Source organism: Lissotriton vulgaris, unplaced genomic scaffold, assembly GCF_964263255.1.
Source record: "Lissotriton vulgaris unplaced genomic scaffold, aLisVul1.2 SCAFFOLD_466, whole genome shotgun sequence".
Classification (NCBI taxonomy): domain Eukaryota; kingdom Metazoa; phylum Chordata; class Amphibia; order Caudata; family Salamandridae; genus Lissotriton; species Lissotriton vulgaris.
Genome location: NW_028251938.1, coordinates 96,031 through 104,760, shown reverse-complemented (window position 1 = coordinate 104,760; position 8,730 = coordinate 96,031).

Sequence of the window (8,730 nt, the reverse complement as noted above, 5' to 3'; positions counted from 1 at the left end):
CTTTAGGAGCCTGTATAACCATGAATCGGGTATCCACGTAGAGTCATCAGTAAACCCAAGTCAGGCTCCCCCGGTACAATTTTCCCTTAAGGAGATCACGGCAGGGATGGAGAGTCTAACTAAGAATAAAGCACCGGGCCCAGATGGAATTCCCCCTGACCTTTTTCTTAGTAATACAGATCTTTGGACCCCTCTGATGACCAGGGTCCTAAACACTGCTATCATCTGCGGTCTCCCTCCATCATGGTCTAAAGCGATCATTGTGCCAATCTTTAAAAAGGGCAACAAGGACGACCCCAAGTGTTATCGGCCTATTTCCCTGATTGACGTCTCGGCTAAACTTCTGGGAAGGGCACTCCTGAACAGATTGTCCGAGTGGACCGAAGAGAACAACATCTTCTCGGACACTCAATATGGGTTCAGGTCAGGGAGGTCCACCAGCGACCAATGCCTGAACCTATATATGCTGACTGCCAAATATACTCTGGCCAGTAAGGAACCCATTTATATGGGATTCATGGACCTGGCAGCAGCATTCGATCACGTCAACAGAGGGAAGTTGTGGGACATGATGGCAGGGATGGGGATCGAGAGCGGTCTAATCACCATACTAAGAGAGCTGCATAGCGACACCACGGCTAGAGTTAGATTCAACAGGGAGGGAGGATTGACGGACCCCTTTCCATGCAAAAGTGGAGTCAGACAAGGTTGTATTCTTGCCCCTTTTTTGTTCTCCCTTTACATCAATAATTTGGAACAGTTTCTTTTGGGCTTAAAGGCAGATTCCCCAAGGGTTGGGACGCGGCAAATCCCTGTCCTGCTTTACGCAGACGACGCGGTCTTGCTGGCACGTAAACCACGAAGCCTACAGATTCTGATAGATGGGTTCGTCAAGTTTATGAGCGATCTGGACTTATCTGTCAACCTAAGCAAATCTTACGTGCTCCTGGCAGGCAAAAAACCTTCCTCTAAATTTTCTCACACAATAGGCACCCATTGTTTAGAGGAGGTTAAAACGTTCTCCTATCTCGGAGTAACCTTTGATGGTGCTCTTCAATTCAACTCCTTGGTAGAAGAGAGCTGTAACAAAATGATTGCCTCTAACGGGGCAATAGCCGGATATGGCAGGAGGTTGGGCAGATGGAGTCCGGAACAGGTGATGAACCTGTACGGCTCCATAACATGCGCCAAAGTAAGCTATGGGGCAGAAGTTTGGGGCTTCGTGAATACCTCTAGAATTGACCAGGAAGAGAACAAACATCTGAAATCTATCCTGAGGGCACCACCCAGTACTGCTGGACTCATAGCTCACAGGGAGCTAGGGAGGCCATATCTGGTCGATCTGTTAAAACTTAGGCCAATCGTGGCGTGGCTAAAAATCTGGGTAAATCCAGATGCGCATCTAAGCAGAAAAATCTTACTGGACTGCCTAGGTAGGGCCCACTGCATGCGCATCCCATGGCTCAAATATGTGAGAAATACTCTTGAGGAACTAGGGTTCGGAAACCTCTTCAAGAATCCCACCACCATATTAGCACAGCACAAGAAACAAGTAGGGGAAATTTTCCTAGAGCGGAAAACCCAATGCCGTGCTGTGGCGGAAGGGGGGAAAAAGTCAATAAGGGCTTACAATTTGGTGAAGAGTGTGGAGGGTATGGAGCCCTATCTGTATCTTGTACACAACACACAGGATAGATTTCTTATGTGCCGTTTCAGGCTGAACCTACTCCCTTTCATGTTGGCTTCGCCAGCAGGTTTTACTATGTCAATCGAGCAGAAGGGACCCTGCGGCTGCGACAACCGGTCTCCGCAGGACTCCCTTCATTTTACCTTGCTCTGCCCCTATTATTCAATGCCCAGGCGTAGATTCCTAGTAGATATCCTAAAAAAGGCCCACCTGGAACATGCCAGAGATGCATTAATCTACTTGCAAAAAGCTTCTGACCCGCTAACCTTGTGTTGTGTTATGAATTTTATCAAGGTTGCGGTTCGACTAAGGAAAACGAGGGGAGAGGATTGAAAGACTTTTGACTTCCTGTTTTAAATTTATGGCCTTGCATGTTAGTATTTTATTGTTATTTATGCACAAGGATCTTGACTAATATTTAATGCTGTCTTATCTATGTATATGTATGTGTGCTTTTATGGTGTTTTTTAATCACCGAATAAAGATTCTTGAATTGAAATTGAATTGAGTGTAATCAGATTCCTAATGCTGGTGGCATGTAGGGATATATCAGTATCTTAATGTGTATATTTTGTTGTGAGTTTCAAAGGAGCTGAGTTGGGAGCTATGAAGTAGAGATCAGATTTTTTTTTGTTTCCTGTAAAGAATGGTGAGAAACTATTTCTGACCACTGCAACAGAGGTGGCCAAGCGAGACATTGCGGCTAGTTGGATAGACCTGGAAACCCCAGGCACATCGAAATGGGACAGAGGCGTGGACTGGTGCGCGGCACAGGAGAAGCTGTTGTTCAAGGCTAGGGGAATATCCAGCTTAATACTGTAGGGTGTGGGTAAATGGCTGGGGCAAATAGATTGAACATATCTCCTTGAAATGTGTGCAATATGTGGGATCTGGGAGACTGGGTAATGTAAATTCAATTCCCCGTGAATGTAAATGGTAATACCAATTGATTATTGTGATGTTCTGTATTTGACTGCTGCTGGTGGTTCCAATACATTTGTTTATACAAAAAAATTGATTAGTATTATAGATATAACTGCAAATTGTTAATACACAGATAGTATTTCTGTTTGGCAATTAGTCATCCTATATATTTTATTAATCCATTTTATGGTACTTTGATAACAGGTAACCAGGGAGTATCTATGTTGAATAATAGGGGGACTGTAACTAGTTGTGATGTGTGCTACATAATGTGTGTACATGGTGGAAGGTGGGAGCATTAGTCCTTACTGGAGGTTTAGAGCTGAGTTTGTGTGTGGGGACGGCATTTTATAGTGCTAGAGTCTACATTCCTTTCCTGGGTACAGTTGGGGGTCTTTGTTACTATAAGGAATGGTGCCCACTGCTGAATAGCAAGAATCTGAGTGGGTGGTGATGTTACTGGTGAAGGTACTATGAGCCCTTATTTGAGATAGCAGGTTCTGTTTTATACATGATCGGAGGGTATCTATTGAATAGGCAAAAGTAGGCTTTATAGGAATAATGGTAAATTAGGTAGCAGAGATAATAAAAGGAATAGCACAGCATTTAAAAACCCATTTGTAGTTACATTTAATAGTGTAATACATGTGTAATTTCGTCCCTTTGAAATGACAAAGATAGTTATGTTATGTTGTATAAATGAAAGTTCTCAACTTGAAGCTGATTATTTTGTGTAGGTGGCAATTTAATTTAGTTAGGTATTCAATGAGGGGCAACATGAAAAAGGTTTTGTCTGATTATACCAGCTAGAACGTCCTCAGCAGATTAGTTAGTTAGCAACTTAGCAGCTGCTCGTAATATCTCAATAGCACATTGGCAAATTTGAGCAAAATGTTCTCTGTGCCTGTTCTTTGTATTGGAGTAGAGCTGCAGTTTATACAGTTTACTAAGACTTATAAGATGTGTGTCAAGCGTGAAACTTGAGTGGTTCTTCCTGTTTTTGATGCGATTGATGAAAGTTAATGTGTGGGACGCATATCATGAAGCATGGTGACGATGTGTAGCTTGAGTTACACTAAGGGTGCTTGTGACCGCATATTGCTCCAACCCAAGCCCACACCCAAGCCTTAGAAAGCCCAGCTGAGCAGCAATGGGCCGGATGGCTGAGATTGTGTTAATGACACTCCATATGTTACACCAAGCAATACAAAGCTAAAAGTTCAAAAGTGTGTGTGGGCCAGTGTTTCATTCATCAAGGGCCTTAGCTAGTATTGGGAGTCATAGGCCCAGGGTATAATTTGAGCAGCAGTGGGACAGCCTAGAGTCACTAGGCTCTAGGCATTCTGCCAAGCACCAACTAGCTAGATAGGAGTAAACATAGCAGAGGCTTACATGCTCATCCAGCCCAGATCAGCATAAATTGACATTTGCTTGGAAGTAGAGGGCTTTGGCACATATTGTACTGAGGTCAAGGTGGTCCTTCCAGATTCAGAGATCACATGAATCAAAGGCATGGTGATAGTGATCTATCTAGGACTCCCTTTGTATCAGATCAAGAGGCTCCAGCTGGTACAGAACCAGGCTGCAAGATTGATCTATCAGCAGCCTAAATCTCAATTGGTAAGACTCCTAATAAAGAAGCTACATTGGCTTCCACTGCTCAACAGCTTGCCTAACATTCAAGTCCTTGAATTGTTATAGCCCCATCTTTAATAATAATCTGATATTAAGGCACACTCCCACTCGCGATCTCTGTTCCAAATATCAAAATCTGTTAGTGAGCACCAGGTTCAAACGGCAGCGACATGGCGGCCGTCGCTTCGGTTTCCTGGCACCACAACTCTGGAACACACTTCAATTGGAGATCCGCTCCTGCTCTGAGTTACTCCGATTCAGAAAGCAGCTTAAGACCTGGCTGTTCACACAGGCACATGAGTAAATTAGTCCTGCCCGCATCCTACTCTGAACAGGGCCATGAAACCTTGGTCTACGTGCGCTTTACAAATGGGTTATAACATAACATAACATAGTCAAGTAGATACATTTCAGTTCAACTTTAATAAAACTGAAGTAGCAGTATCAATAAATTGTGCGATCCTGGGCAAATAACACCATCCACCATTATCTCATCTCCCATATTTGACAAAACTGAAAGCGTTGAGAAAGAGTATAAATTCCAGATAGAAACACATTTACAGCCCTTTGTGTCAACTCTGTACATAAACCTTAGAATATATAAATAGGAGAAATGCCTAATTTTCCACTCTGGAAAGATTTCCAGATGTTTTAAAATATATGGTTACATTCTAACTCGAGCATGCCGTCATTATAATATATGAAAGCTCGCTGCAGCAAATGAATCACTCACTCTTAAACTGAGCCATGTGTGCATCTAGAATTACAATTAGCAATTACATTGCTACTAAACAACAGAAGGGAAAGTATTCCATATTCAGACCCATCTAATGCAGAGGTGTGATTCCTTCAAGTATTTTGTCTGTCTATGTTATTAACTTAAAATCCCCCATGAGGCAACATTTATATTGACCGTCTAAAGAGCATTGCTGGAAGTCATGTTTGCTGCTTACATCATTTATGGTTATAATATAATTCAATATGTAGGCTAAACAATTTTAGAATGTTCCTAAATAAATTGTGCGCTAACAATCTGCTTTATGAATTGGGTTAATAGATAAAATGTGATTTAAATATTATGGTGCAAACAGCAACATAATTCTTCCAATCTCCCAAGTAGCCTGGATGAACATTTTAAAGCATAGATTTTGAGTACTCACAAACGTCCTAGGAGCAATTGCATCAATTTAAAACGATTGATGAATTGTTCTTAGTACTCATAGGAGACCAAATCCATTGGGAGAATCTTTGTAAGGAACATTCACAAGATAACAGGAAAGACTAAAAAAAGAAAGGTAAATGTTGGGAGAAAGATAATGGGTGAATCTTTGGACCAGCAGCAAAATATTCAAGTGTCAATACCAACAAGGCTATGATCATTCCACAGCAGTATGATAGCTTTAACAGCAGCAGCAGCAGTATCATTCTCATTAACATGAGAAAGAATTTGTCATTTTTATTAAATGCTTTGGTGATCTGCGGTCCGATTCATAAAGAGCCTCCACAGTAGTGGTTGAGGCTCCGTAGTTGTGGTGGAGTCCCGGCATTCATGACAGAGTTTCCGCAATACGAATTCTCATTGCAGAGATTCAGCCATGATTGCAGAGCCTCTGCCATGACTGAGGAGGCTCTTTGGGAATCGGACCCTTGGCGAATAAAGAGCAGATTCTCATTGAACAAAACTCCTATGATCTAGAGTACATAGTTTTATAAATGCATATGTCCCTAGTTTGTTTGGCATTGGCAGTGGGGTCTGGTTAGCAGGTGCCAGTGCACTTCCAGACCTACAAAGTCAGCATTTAGAGCAACATGTTGGGGGTGACTATGTCAAAAAGGGCACTTTCCAACACAGGTACTTCAGAATGCCTGTGTGTCTGCCTATTTATGTATTAATGGGTTGCCGCTCGCAGCAGAACTTGTGGGATTGTATTACGTGACTGGAGGCTCACCCTGGGACTTTGTTTGCCTTTCGCCCTTTTGGAGCCACGAGCACGAGCGGGACTGCAAGGACCAGCAGCTATTGCGTGTGATTACCGGCCACAGCTGGGGACTCTTCCCGCCCACTTCCTGCCTCAAGACACGCCCACATCCGCGTACCGCGGGACACGCTCGGGCAGGCGCCAGGCGAAGCCCGGGCCAAGGGCTGGCCCGTTTTAGCCCATTCTAGACCAGGAGAGACCGGACCGGGCCACCCCTCTAACGACCACGGGAGAATACACAACCTTCACGAGGGATTGCAGTAAGTACCCTACTGATCAGGTAGACGTTCAGCAGGAACACCATGGCTGGTCGGGAGTTGAGGAACAAATCTGTGGCCACCAGGGTACAGCTCACAGGAACCCTGGACAATTTCATTACAAGAGCTAACTCGGTGATCGACCAGGGGATCATTTTGATGGAACGTCAGGTGTCGCAAGACCTCGCTCTGGCCAAACGCTCCTCAATGGGTAATATTGCTAATGCTCGTACCCCCGATCGAAACTGCTGTGCTAACATAATCTTTCCGCCGATAACCATACTCACTCCACCTGTTTCCCATGACCATGAGCATACTTCTCCCCTTGCCTTTCTTCAAACACCAGAGGGTTCGCTAATTGTGGACTCCCTAATGCTGGTCAAGTCTCCTGAGAAATTACCAACCCGATGTACCCAAGAAAGACAGGAGCGGGATAAATCCAAAAGAAAGCGTACTGCTGCGACTATTGCGGGCGGGAGAAAACCCAATCATGCTAAAGGGTTGGATGACAATGATACAATATCTACAGATAAGGGCTGTCATGACTTGACTGACTTGACTACTCAGGGGCCATTGGCATTGAGCGCCCAGGACAATGGGCACAATTCATCAAGTACCCTCCAGCTCTCCGGTGGTGTAAGAGCAGAAGAAGATCCTCTGCTAATCAAACTGGCCGATTTACTTAGGTCTTTGCTTGCCCCACTAGAAGATAGACTTGTTTGTATTTAACATAAGCTCTCACAACTGGATCTGGAACTGTATACTAGGGGTCCTTTGGTTAAGAAAAAGCCACATGGCTCAGGTCTGGGTAATGTTTCAACTAATCCTGAGGGTGATGGTGCTCCAACCCATATTTTTCCTTTGTCTTCTGCTGTGCCAATTATTCCCGATGCTACCAAACCACCTTTGTCCCAAACTGCTGATGCTTGCCCCACTCATTCTGCCAATCGGAGCACGTGTACCCCTTTCACCATTGTGAATCCAAAAGAGAGTGGTCAGATCTCACTGCCAGTAGCAACTCAGACGGAAAGTAGAATTGATTTACCTCCTGAAACGAGTCCATATGTGGTGGTCTTAACAGGCATTCCGGAATTAAGCAACCCAAAACAGGAATCATATATGTCTTTAAAAAATAAAGTGTCTCACTGGCTTAACCAAAACGGACCACTACCTCGACATATTACTAGTGAAATATTGATGGTACGCAGACTTTCATGGGTGGGTCACAATCCCAAAACCATTACAGGTGACTGTGTCCTAGTAAACTTTAGGGATCCCCGTACAGTGGAGTATATTTGTAACTGGAATTACAACAGTATTGGGTCAACCATTCAATCGTTCTCCTTGTCATTTTTTTTATCCTCCAACAGATTTTTCAGACTGTGCAGGTGATTGGTCCCTAGTATCACATCGAGGTGGGTGAAGGATGGAGAGGGGCAGGTCTGGCCAACCGATTGTTCAGGGCTACCCAATTACACAGAATAGGCTTAGTAGTCTAGAAGCGGTGGATTGACTACACCCCAGTATGATGGACATGGTCCCTGTTATTCAACCTAGGCACCCCTCCGACCTAAATGGGTTGGAGGAGCGGGGTGGGGGTGGCCCATCTAGTCTGGCAGAGGGCTCTATGGGCTCGGGCGTGCAGTCCTGCCCCATACAGTGCTCTCTCCTCGTGTATCCCTCGAGGAGGGAGTACAGGTGGGCAGTGTTGTTTTTTCAGATTCGGTTGTACCATCCAAGACGATGTCAATATTATCCTGGAATGTGGCAGGTTTGTCATATAAGCTAAACTGTGCAGAGTGGGGGGCCTTGGTGGACCAAAAGCATATTTGTCTCTTTCAGGAGACTTGGGCCAGGGAAGAACACTCTAGAGAGCGTTTCGCCACATTCGATGTACTTGCCAGGTGGGGGGGGGAAGGAAAGGACGACTGTCTGGCGGTCTTGTGATATGGGTTGCTACTCATTTAGGCTGCATGGTAGAGGTTAAGGCCACACACTCTGAAGATATCCAGTGTATATTATTAAAGTGGCCAAACTTGGTCAAAGGAGCTATTGTGAATGTTTATTCACGCCCAGTGAGTTTGACTTCTGAATCACCCACTTTAGATCATCTATCCAACTTTTTAAGCACATTGTCCTTCGAGTGCCACCTTGTGGTGGCAGGAGATGTCAATTGCCACTTTGAGACCCTGTTGGGTACGAGTGAGGGCGCGCTTATGAGTGAGGATGACTATTGGGGTATTCCACT